Below are 12,909 nucleotides of genomic sequence, written 5' to 3' on the forward strand. Positions count from 1 at the left end.
GTTTTCTTCAGATGTCCATAGATAAGGATATTCTCTTCAATACCATCACTTTATTTCAGTATCTCTGATGGTGGTCCAGCCTCTGATGGTGCTCAAAATACTCAAGTGGAGCCTATTCAGCTCTGTGCCTGTGCCCCAGATTTTTTCCCAAGTTTTTCTGAACAGGTACAGGTAGGTAACTCATGCTCTTTACATGTTACGTGTTGTCATCCCATTCTTTCTCCATTTCCCTCCTTTTTTGTAGAGTTCATAAAAACATAGTTTTACAATCTCCATCTCATTGTGATCTGTAGTAATTCACTCATTATCTCCATATTTCTTGACCTTCACTCAGAAATCCATTTGCTCTGTGGTTCTCCCCAGCACAAAAACAGGCCTGCATACCCATAGCAGGGTATGTGTTTCTTGACTTGGAAGTGTTTCCTAAATTTCTCTTTCAGGTTTATTAATCACTACTTTACTTACAACTGAATGGCCTACCACTGACTCAGAGAAGGATTCCATCTTCAATAAACCTCTAAAAAGGAGGCAGAAGGGAAGTAAGAAGAGTTCGTGCCCACTCTGTCCTTGCTGAAAGTTTTCTTTCAGGTTTGCTCTCAGTCCAGCTACTCACTGGACCTCTGGGCTGTGACAGATTGTATGCAGTACCTCAAATTTCCTAGATGATGTTTTTTCTGCCACCTCAGAAACCTGCTTGCTCATTTACCCCATCCTCTTCTCATCAGTCTCACCCTCTGCAGTATTGCTGGATCCTTTCTGTTTGCTGTCTTTTCAGAGCAGTCTCTCAGATCCAGAGAACAGCAACTAGAATGGGAAAGAGCGCTTTTCCTCCCTTCTGTCTCTCAGATTTATACTGCACGTAAGTGACTGCACATAAAAGATTTTGTCTTTCATAATGCCAGCTACAGCAAAGTGACACAGCCCCAGGTCAGTCCATAACTAGCTTTGACCTGGAAGCACCCAGGAGCCCAGACAGGTAGGGAATGACTACCAGAGAGCTGTCCAAAGGCTTTTTAGTTCTCTCCAGTCTCCAGTAAAGATCTTCACATGGCACGGACCACCTAGGCAGGCAGGCTGGCTGCATCCCATTCTTTTTCTGGCTCATTTGCAGCCAGCAAAGCACTGCTGCAAAGCAGAGACCTGCACGGTGCAGACACAGGCACTTCGAGCAGGCAGGCAGGGGGTGCAGCAGGAGCTGGAGGGGACAGACCCAGGGCAGCTGACCCAAACTAGCCAAAGGGGGTATTCCATACCACATGGTGTTGTGCTGAGCAATTAATATGGGATACTGGCCAGGGTGGGGGGACTGGCTGCTTGGGGATGGGCTGGGCATCGTTCACCGGGTGATGCAATTGCATTGTGCATCACTTGTTTGTACACATTATTATTAGTAGTACTATTACCATTACTGTTATTATTCACCTTTCTTTTCTGTCCTAATAAATTTGTTTATGATTTGTTATAATCATTGTATTTGTTTTATAGTTGCTGGTCACAATGTTGACTTATTTGCTCTCCAGGTTGTTTAATTTAACACATATCTTTCTGTATATGCTCCCTGTTTTGCTCTTTATAATCTCTGAGGGCTGGTTGAAGGTTGCTTTGGGTTTTGTCAATTTGTTGTACTATGTAACACTTGCTTATGAAAGCAGTGATAAAAGCAGTGGCTCTGAGCCTAATCTGGAATTTGCGCTTCAGCATTGCCCTCATTCATGTATTTCTGGAATAATCTCTTGAAAACTATTAAAAATCATGCTTTGTAACTATTGTCCTCCGAGAGTCAGTCTGTGGAGGAGACAAAGAATGACAGCTTCCCCTCCTTCTTCCCCCTCCCCTTCTCCTTCAGGCTAATTACAACACCTATTGAGTATTTTGAATAATGTTGGATCTTTGGGGTGTCCAGCAAGCATATTTCTATTGCTATAGCTCCTGAGTGTGTTTCTGTTGTTTGTTGTTTTGTTTGTTTATTTCTTTGATCTCTCTTCCTTCCTTCCTTCCTTCCTTCCTTCCTTCCTTCCTTCCTTCCTTCCTTCCTTCCTTCCTTCCTTCCTTCCTTCCTTCCTTCCTTCCTTCCTTCCTTCCTTCCTTCCTTCCTTCCTTCCTTCCTTCCTTCCTTCCTTCCTTCCTTCCTTCCTTCCTTCCTTCTTTTCTTTCTTTCTTTCTTTCTTTCTTTCTTTCTTTCTTTCTTTCTTTCTTTCTTTCTTTCTTTCTTTCTTTCTTTCTTTCTTTCTTTCTTTCTTTCTTTCTTTCTTTCTTTCTTTCTTTCTTTCTTTCTTTCTTTCTTTCTTTCTTTCTTTCTTTCTTTCTTTCTTTCTTTCTTTCTTTCTTTCTTCTTTCTTCATCAGGAATAATTTCACACAACCACAAGTTCGGAAGACAAGGCTGGGAAGACATGGTGAAGAGACCAAAACCCAGCACAAGTAGAAGAACATCTCTGTGATGCAAAAAGCTCCTTCATGCCCATGCCCTAGCTCTCGAATGCTCTCTGAATGCTTAAAGACACTTTTGTATTTCCTTGTCTGTGCAGGCTGCTGAGGTTGCCCTGGTCACAGGGAAGAGCTCTGGGCTCAGGGTGGAGGGCCCTGACCTGCCACAGGCCAGCATAGCCCCTAAAGCTCTGCAACCTTACAGGGGCTTCCCTCAGCCTGTGAAAGCAACCATGTCTGTGCAGTTCACAGCTGGATCCAGTTTTGGCTCCCTTTCCTCTTTCATACACGTCCCAGAAATCTGCAGGGATGATGGATTTTTACTGAGCCATTTCAAAGCTCTCTCATTAACTGCTTGCCAGCAGCCAGTTCTCTGATAATGGGTATCACCTCTGGAAATTGCAGCCCCATGGCAACAAGGAGTTTAATGGCTGTTATTCCTAAATGAAGGACACAGCTCTAGTAATCCACCTCTTATATCTAGCAACGTTCCTTAGAAATGATTTCCCCTCCCAGGTAAGGCAGACAGAAATACATGCATTTACAAGTATATTAAAGAGACATAGCCTGGCCTGGCCTTGCAGTGCATTTGTTAACATCGTGACTTTTTTTTTTTTTAATGTAGTCAAGTGAAGTTATGGGAATTCTGGAGGCCCTGTAAAAATCGAAAAGTTCTAATCTTCCTTGCAAGAAACAACAGGAAAACTAATTTCAAGGGCGGGACTCATTTCATGCTGGGGAGGCAGCACAGGCACTTCTCCTTACCACTTCCCAACCTGAAAAAGAGTGGGGGTTTGGGGACAGGCCCTCAGGAATCACAGAATCACAGAACCGTAGGGGTTGGAAGGGACCTCCAGGGATCATCGGGTCCAGCCCCCCTACCAAAGCAGTTCCCTAGAGCAGGTTGCCCAGGTAGGTGTCCAGATGGGCCTTGATTTTCTCCAGAGAAGGAGACCCCACAGCCTCCCTGGGCAGCCTGTCCCAGTGCTTCGTCACCCTCACTGTGAAGAAATTATTTCGTATGTTGGGGCGGAACTGCCTGGGCTCCATTTTGTGGCCATGGCCCCTTGTCCTGTCCCCACAGCCCACTGAAAAGAGGCTGGCCAAATCCCTCTGTCTTCCACCCCTCAGGTATTTATACACATTGATAAGATCCCCCCACCTGCAGCTGGACCCAGGCTGCTCGCTGAGGGACAAACAGCTGAGACAGCAGCGACTGCCTCTGCCCTGCCTCCAGGTACCTTAAATAGGTCAGCAGCAGGTGACTGGATGAAATTGCCCTTCATTTTATTGTAAGGGAGCTGCAGATGAGGTGCTTCCCCGTGGCTAACAGTGGGGTTTTTCAGTGGCAATGTAATGATTTTAATCCAGCAGTTTTTATTAACTCCTCAAGTACCGTATGCTTGTTCAGCCTCGCTCCAAAGCATCACCAACCAGATCAGGAGGATGTTGTCGTCTCCCAGAAATGACAGAAATCACAGACCATGACAGGCCATGGTGGTGCCACCCCATCACTGGGGAGCAGGTGAAAAGCCTTTCTCTGTGCTCCCTCTGTTCCCAGCAGAGACCAGCAGCACATGTGGATGTCTGTAACTATGAAGTTTTAGCCTGACGATGAAAATCTCTCTGTTTCTGGAGATAAACAGAGAACAAAGCTGGTTTTCATGTATCACTGTGTGCCCATGGACTATCACATAGGAACTCCTTGGTCAGGGATGGCAGCTGAATTATTGTCTTGGCAGGACCAATAAGGTTATCTGAGATGGGTATTTCGGATCGTGGAGATAGTCAACAGGTTATAAAATTAAAGGAACAGAGAATAAACTTAGAAGATGAGCTTGATTATGTGAGATAAAATAATAATAATAAATAAAAAAAGAAGAGGGGAAAGGAAGAGAAGGAAGGGAAGGGAAATAAGGTAACCAAAGGATTAAATGAAATCTATGAATTTTTGAACAAAGTGAAAAGTAAGTTTGAAAATAGCTGATAAATTCAGAAAAAGAAGAGTCAACTATGAGGTCAGATGGGTATTCTCAGACCTTTTCCTAAACAGGTCTCAAAAACCTCCATTTAGGTCTTGAAAACCTCCAAGAATGAAGACTGCACAACCTCTCAGGACACCATCTTTCAACAGTTGATTGGTGTATATAATGGGTGTGCAACATCTTTTTCTGTGGAGCTTTTAAATGTATGCTAACAGAAAAATAGTCAAAGAAGGGGCTTGCAATTTTGTAGTTTTTTTTATAAGTTTCTTCCCTGTCCTATTTCCAATCCCCTCTTCTAGACTAACAGACAAAAATCTATGGGTCAGCATCAGAAAAGGTGATGAGAGAATGGCAAAAGGAGTCAGGAAGATTTTCAGACAGTTGCTCACTTCAAAGACAGATACTGGTACTGACATACACTTTACAAGCACATGCCTCCTAGTGGCGTTATCTATGTCCACAGGTGCATAGCTTTAGACATTTTAATTGGTCTCCCAGAACGGCACATACAAGGCTGTTTCAACCAATTTTAAGAAAAAAAAAAAAAAAAAGCTACACATCTACACCCCACTGTGAGAAAGGGATAGAATTTAGTCAAATTGTTTGGATGTCACAGGCAAAGTCTACCATCAAGTCCATAGTGAGGAACCTTCGCGAATATTTAAAATATTTAAATAGAATATTTTAAAATAAGCGATCTGGAAAGAAAAATAATAAAAAAAAAATGAGCTTTTCTTTATAGGGCATAAGGAATGATACTGACAAAGTTGAATCCTTAAATACAGAGAGTCTAAAATACAGGGGAAATAGGCACGTGAGCATACGCTTATGTTTATGCACAAAATTGCACTTCTGAGTGGGTTTTGGAGAAGCCAAAATATAGAACATTTCTGTTCACATGGGACAAAAATATTAGGGGAAGATGAAGCTGTAATGATCACCAAATTCAAGTGTATGAAATAATCCCCCAAACTGTTTCTTTTCTGTGTACCTGGTTTTTGGATGCAAAAACTGTCTATTGACAGTAGACAAAGTGAAGCTGTGCTGTTAATATTGGAGTGAGAAAAGGGGAGAAGAAATACAGACACAGCCTCTTCTGTACAAATTTAGTCTGTCAGTACTGTCTAACACTTGGCCTACTACCCATAGGACCTCAGCTCCTTCCACAGAGCTGTGGATCCCTGCTGTAAGGTACCATAACACTTACATTGTGGCTCTCTTTTAATCCACTACTAAGTCATATGCAGTCACTAAGGCACAGAGAAACACTGGGTAACTTGCCAAGCGATTGATGGAATGTGGTAATGCTGAATTTAAAAAAATCTCTTATTCCTTTCCAAAATTGATTCTAACACTTGCTCACAAAGTATGTAGTATCCCAAATTGTGGTATTGACTATCCAGTTTACACACCACTGATTGTTAATACAAGTTTTAATAGGCTACTTAAATTTTCATTTCATTTCCTTATAAACAGATTTCAAGCACTTTCTTAAATCTGCTTGATGAAAAGTTTCATGTAAGCAGAATTTCACACATATAAATACTGATGTAAAATTATCCTAATCGGCATTTGCTGTGCTGCTAAGAGAACCTTGTCTAAGATCATAGATAGGAATGTCTGTGCTGAATGGGGCAGTGTGGGACTGGGGTAAAGCAGACATTTTGGGAAAGGTCTTAAAAATCACTGCAGGACCTGAATGAGCTGGACATTTTTCCTAATATCCTATCTGAACCTATGAAGCTGCAGTATAGGGTCTCTGTCTCCCTTGCTTTATAGTTTGGTAACACTGAGAAGAGTTTGGCTTCATTTGCTTTGTAATTGCCCTTTAAGTATTTGGGGGCTGTGATTACCTCCCCTTCAGCATTCTCTTCATCTGATGAAAGAAATCAGCTCCTTCTACCTGTCTTCACAGGCGTGAAGACCTGCATCTGATATCCCTGACATCTTTGTCACCCTCCAGCAGACATTTTTGGTTACTTTTCATACCCTTTTTGATCTGGGTGGAGGGAGAGGGCATTGGGGTTGAACATACAGAGACAGAGTACTCAGGATTGGACAACAGAACCACTCAATAGATGCATATGGTAACTTCTCCCTGCTAGTCACAGTCCTGTTTCCCAGTCTGCGGTTTCGCTTATTTGCCATTAGAGTGCACTGTTGACTCACATTTAGTTTGTCATCTACTACCTCCCAGTTCCTTTCTGCTGGGCTAACCAATTGCTTCCCAGTCTGTACTGAAGTCCAGGTTATCCTGGCTCAGGTACAGAGCGTGGTCCTTCTAGCTGCAGAACTTCATGAGGTTACTTTTGGCCCAGGCCTGAGGTTTGCTGTGGTGCCTCTGGACTGATGCTCTGCTGTGTGCTGGCTGCTTCCTTGTATTTCGTGTTGTCTACAAATTTGGTGAGAGTGCATCAGAGTCATCATCCAGAAAGCATATGAAGATATTGAGATGTGTGAGGCCACTGCTAGACCCCTAGATTCTTTGGTTGTTACTCAAAGTCAATGAGATATCATTCTGCTGCCTTCTGAGATAGGTGGTCCATTACTACAGCCTTTAAACAAAAATATATTTCACTATATTATCTATGTCTTGCTAATAGACGGTCTTTCCCTGTTTTTTAATAGCCACAGGTGAAAAACATACTTATTTGTACATACACTCACTATTAACTATTATATAAAGCACAAAATCTAATCAAGCACCCAAATCATATAATCCAACCCCTAAGAAAAACTTAAAGATAACTCCAAGCTTGGCATATAATTAGATGTCAACAAAAAGATGTAAGGTCCTCTGCAACAGGTCTTCCTTCTGATTCAGGGAACTTTGCACAGGGAGTTCTGCAAAAGGGTATTAGCAATCTGTTGTCTTCCCTCATGTATCTTACAGCAGACGGTATATCAAGAAGGGTGCATGCGTGCACAGACTCGACTTTCGTTACTGGTCATGGCACATAAAGCAGAGAACTCAGCATGTCCTCTTTAAGGGAAAATTGCATTCCTCTATCTACTTCTACTTCTATCTACTTCGACTGTGTCAACCAACCAGTTGTGAAGGATGCAATTGACTTAGTCTTTCAAAAGCCTTTGTTAAAGTTCCTCACTAAAGTCACAGAGAACCCAAGTCATCTCCTGAAACTCAGTCATGCAACAAGCTCCAGGCACCCAGAGGCTACAACAGGGAATTCCCTGAGGTGGTTCTGCACGCTCACATGTAAGCGTAGAAGACGAGGGATCGATCCTCAGATCAAATACTTTCTTCCAAACACCACCATATGTGGTATCCTGCTCGGCTTTGCTCAAAGAAGAGTTGTATGAGATGTCTTCAGGTAAGCACAGTCTGATTAAAAGAACGTGGCAGACAACAGAAAAACACAAAAGTGTTGCTTTCACAAAGGCCACAGCTCAAATGACTTGTCAGCAGAAGACCTGTGCAGTAGTAGCTGTGGCAGCCATGCACCACAATTTCTTCTCCTGTTATGCCAACAAAGAGACCAGATCCACAAGAGAACAAAAATGAGAAAACGCAAGCAACAAAAAGCAATCTTAGTTAAAACTTAGAGAGGGCGAAGCAAGTAAAATTCTAAAGCAAAAGATTACGATGCAATAAATGTTGACTCCCAAGTGGCATGACTGTGCAAAAAACCTTTTTCTTCACCAACCAAGAGGACATACTTTTTAAGGACACAATAGCTGGCATACTTTTTCTTCCATCTTGCACACGAGTGATCTTATTGAGACTAGCTGGACATATGTTTCACAGTGTTTGTAAAGATGCACGTAGAAATGCAAGCAGGCAGTCAAGTTACTTGGAAGGTTAAATTAAATCAAATCCCTTTCTGATACCTTAAAATCTCTCATTGAATTTTGGTACATTAATCCCATCACTCAGAGCATACAGTGAGCTCCTTCCCAGGCTCTGCATTGGATTCCAGGACAGAGCATTCACTTTTGCATTCTTGTAAAGGTATGATGCTCCCTGGGGCAAGTTTGCCTCAGCAAAGGAACAAAAATGTTCTGTCCCTCTTCCTGAACCACAGGGTGCTTGTTGCAGCTTGCATGCAAATATCAAGAAATATGTATTTCTGCAGATGTTTTCTGTGAAAAGCAGAGAGGTGAGCAGGCCCTGGGCCTCCCAAGGGGTTAGAGAAAGGCCAGGATGTCTAGTCTGAATGTACCTGACAGCACAGAGTAAAGAACTAGGTCTGTATGAAAAAAATATCAAGCCTCCTGCTTTGAAACTGTTATTTGCTTTTCTCTGCTGGCAGACAGAAATATTCTGGTACGGAAGATGAGAGGCCAGAACTTGGAGAGAGGCAGAAGACCTGGGCAAGGATGGAGACACTGCCAAAAATTTGTTTCTTGAGGCAGCAGGAGGGGAGCAGTTCAGGCCTCAGTAAGATCATTACTTTTCCATGATAAGGTAGCAGATCATCAGGGGGCCAAATACTACAAGTCATAGACCCAGTGACGTTTAATTGCATTTCCCAAAGCATCTGCAGTATTTACTTCCTCAAAGAACTTGGTCTGCTCACCCCATGCCACCAAGCATTAGGGGTTTATTTTTTCCCTTAATGTAAGTTTTCATAGTGTCCATCACCAGGAGGATTTGTTCTTGGGACTCCACAATGACCAGCTGGGGCTACATGACCATGCCACCTCTGCGTCCTTGAGCACATGCCTCTGGCCGTTTGGACTCTCCACTCTGCAAAATCCAACATACTCTGCCATTGTTTTAGTCAGACAAAAATAGCGTGGGGCCTGCTGCAAGGTAGGAAAAGTCAGCAGCAACATCGTTAAATTACTGGTCAGATTAAGGTTTGGTTCCTGCTCTCCTGTACTTTCCTTCAGATCATCACGTCCTTCAAAGGCCAGAGAGAATCTGACTCAATGTAGCCCAGCTTTGTTCTAGTACAAGCTATTGCATTCTACCAAAATGTCATGCCCAGAGGCCTCATCTTCTCCAGACAGCAAACTTCTGTGCACCACAGAAGTAGAGCAGAGACAACATCCAACAGCCAGGCCTTGTTACAGCAGAGAACAGCTAAGGGACACAGTCCTGGCTGACCCCAGTGGCCATCAGTCTCTGTGCTGCATGGCAAGAGGTAGCTCATAAAGTCCCAGCAGGTACAATACATTCATGAGAGCAGCACTAATTACAAGGAACTCCTTCTGATCTGTCCCCGCTGGCAGCACTGGCCTGTGGAGTAAGTCCATACGCCAGAGCAAGATACACAATGCTCTGCTAATGAGAAGGAAGCTGTTGTCCATGACACACACCTCATAAGCGGCAGTAGTATTGTAAACAGCTGAGTCCTATAAAACCTGTCAGACTTTTGCCTCTAAATCCTCTCACAATTGTACAAAGGATGCAGAGCATTGAGAAGGCTGGAGGAGATCACCAGAGATTATCAGTCATTTTAACTCTGCCTGCACTTCTGTTCAGTAAATGTCTCCCTTTCATGCTTCAGCACGAAAATACTCTTTTTCTCATGGCTGGGTAATTTTGTCTTTGGCATACAGTGATGGCTGTCCAGAGATAGTCACCAGATGCTACCCTGGTTTGCTGGGGGACTGATGCTGACATTTGTCTCCACACTAAGCTTTGCCACTGATACCCGAAAATACTAGCTTTACCCTGTCACTCAGAGATCTGTGCTGTCATCTTGGCCTAAGGGAGCTGCATTTTCAGGTCACAATACTCTGATGAAGGCCACCTCAGCCTTTTCCCCTAAAAAAAAGCTGCTCTTTATTATGAAAAACTTCACTTTTGCACAACACTGCAGACCCAGCCAAGATGGTCCTGCAAGACAAGGTGAAACAAACATACAAAACCAATATGGATGTAAATTGGTTCATCTAAACAAATTCCTACCACGAAATCCTGATCCTCAATCTCAGCACCCATGAAAAAAGAGGATACAGTTCCCTCTTCAACGGTCCCTCTCTGCCCCTGCTCCCTGTGGGCTCCTCTCCATGGCTGCAGCTGTGGCCCGGGGCCTGCTCCTGCGGGGGCTCTCCACAGGCCGCAGCCTCCTCCAGGCCACAGCCTGGAGGAGGTGGGAGGCAGTGGAGGTAGCGTGAAGGTGGTAGAACAGATAATTGGGCACAATTTAGATAATGTAGTGAAATATATTTTTGTTTAAAGGCTGTAGTAATGGACCACCTATCTCAGAAGGCAGCAGAATGACATCTCGTTGACTTTGTGTAACAAGCAAAGAATCTAGGGGTCTAGCAGTGGCCTCACACATCTCAATATCTTCATATGCTTTCTGGATGATGACTCTGATGCACTCTCACCAAATTTGTAGACAACACTAAATACAAGGAAGCAGCCAGCACACAGCAGAGCATCAGACCAGAGGCACCACAGCAAACCTCAGGCCTGGGCCAAAAGTAACCTCATGAAGTTCTGCAGCTAGAAGGACCAAGCTCTGTACCTGAGCCAGGATAACCTGGACTTCAGTACAGACTGGGAAGCAATTGGTTAGCCCAGCAGAGAGGAACTGGGAGGTAGTAGATGACAAACTAAATGTGAGTCAACAGTGCACTCTAATGGCAGATAAGCGAAACCGCAGACTGGGAAACGACTGTGACTAGCAGGGAGAAGTTACCATATGCATCTATTGAGTGGTTCTGTTATCCAATCCTAAGTACTCTATGTATGTTCAACTCCAATGCCCTCTCCCTCCACCCAGATCAAAAAGGGTATGACAAGGGTATGCTCCCTCTGGAGCCTCCTGGAAGCGGCCCTGAGCTCCCATGGGGCAGCTGCTGCATTCTCCTCACAGGGGACACCCCTGCAGCCCCCCCGCTCCCACAGCCTGGCCACGCAAACCCAAGCCAAGACACCGAGCGAGCTTCCCTGATTGCCAGCAGCTGGCTCAGCCTGGGAACCCAGGCCAGTGCCCACAAGACTCTCCTGGGCCTTCCAAAGCAAGCCTGGTGGGGACGGAGCACCCACAAAGAACTGACTCACACAACAGGACTCCTTCCAACACCGCCTCACAGACACCTGGGCCAAAGAGCAGGGCCTTGAGCAGTTAGCTCAACGTGACAGAGCTCATTTCCTTCCCAGTAGCTGAAATGTGCTGTTTTGGGGGCATTTTGGGGCTAAGCGTGCTGCTAAGAGGGAAGTTGGAGCTCTTGCAGGGCAGTGCTGCCACTAAGGCAAGGACTTTTCTGCATCTTCTACTGCCCTGCAAGCGAGGATGCTTTTTTCATTTCCTTTTTTTTTTTTTTTTTTTTTTTTTACCTATCTCCTTAATCCATTTCTTGTTCTTGTTCTTTTTCATCTCTAAGGGCTGGCCTATGTCTGAAGATTGGGAAGCAAGTTAACGAAATTAAAAAAAATAATTAACTACTTCCTAGCAGCAGCTGTACGTTTGCTCGGCCTCCTCTGTGCATTTTGAAGACCATTCAGTGCTATTCAGCCCCTTCAGGAGGAAATGTCTGGTTCTAGGAAAATGCATCTTGACTTGATTCAAAGGCCCACCCTGCAGCCCCTGCAACCCCTGTGATGTTCTCTGCAACCCCTCTAACCCCTATGATGGGCCCTACAGCTGGCTCCATTGTCTTTCCTGTTGCTGTATCATTTGCTGATATACAGTGGCATTATTAGAGGCACTACTGTGGTAAGCAGGCTTTAATGTTCTCATTATCACAGCGAAACAGAGGGAAGAAGGTACCACACTTAAAGGTGGAGCAGGAAACATACCTCATCTTGACCTTCAGCTCCCTTCTCTCCTCCACCTTGTGTCTTCACTAAAATCCCCACCCCATCGTGCAATGCTGTGAATCAGCACCTTTCTCTGGAGCTCTCCAATTAAGATTCAGCAGTGCTCGGAGAGCAGCAGTCGGCCCACACTGGACTAATTAATTTTTCCTGCCTGAGTAATTACAGTCCAGAGGTGACCACGAAAGCCAAGCAAATCAATTTGTGTTTTACTGAGATCCTCATCAGTCACGGAGCACTAACCAAGAAGAAAAAATGACCAGAGACAGAGCTGGCCCCCAAACAAGTAACAAAGGGTGCACTGAAACTGCCTGCTGACCTTCCGTACTGGAGACTGCAAAAACAATTCACATCATCTTTTTGTTTTGTTTTGTTTTTCTTTTTCCACAATAAGTCAGTTGCCACAGTCACCCTTTTGAAAATTTTAGCTTCATCTCCTTCACTGGCATGAACACCCCATACATACATTCTAGCCAAAACACTCTTCTAAGATCAGTTTGTAAAGATGAGCATGCTCATTTTGCAAACATCTCAGCAAGCACTGGGAGTGACTTTCCCACTTTCCAAACAGAGGCAATCTGCTGCTCTGCTGAACCAGTGCATTACTGTCAGCAGCTCAAGCTATTTTCTAAAAAAAAACTTTTCCCAGCGTGCCAAGGACCCAAGCAAAGAATTGTCTCCACATGCAACATATTTGTTGATGCACAACTACTCATGAAATACCTCTCTCAGCCTTAACAGAGACCATGCCAGAGAAATA

The sequence above is a fragment of the Anas acuta genome, chromosome 22 (genome assembly GCF_963932015.1).
Source record: "Anas acuta chromosome 22, bAnaAcu1.1, whole genome shotgun sequence".
Classification (NCBI taxonomy): Eukaryota; Metazoa; Chordata; class Aves; order Anseriformes; family Anatidae; genus Anas; species Anas acuta.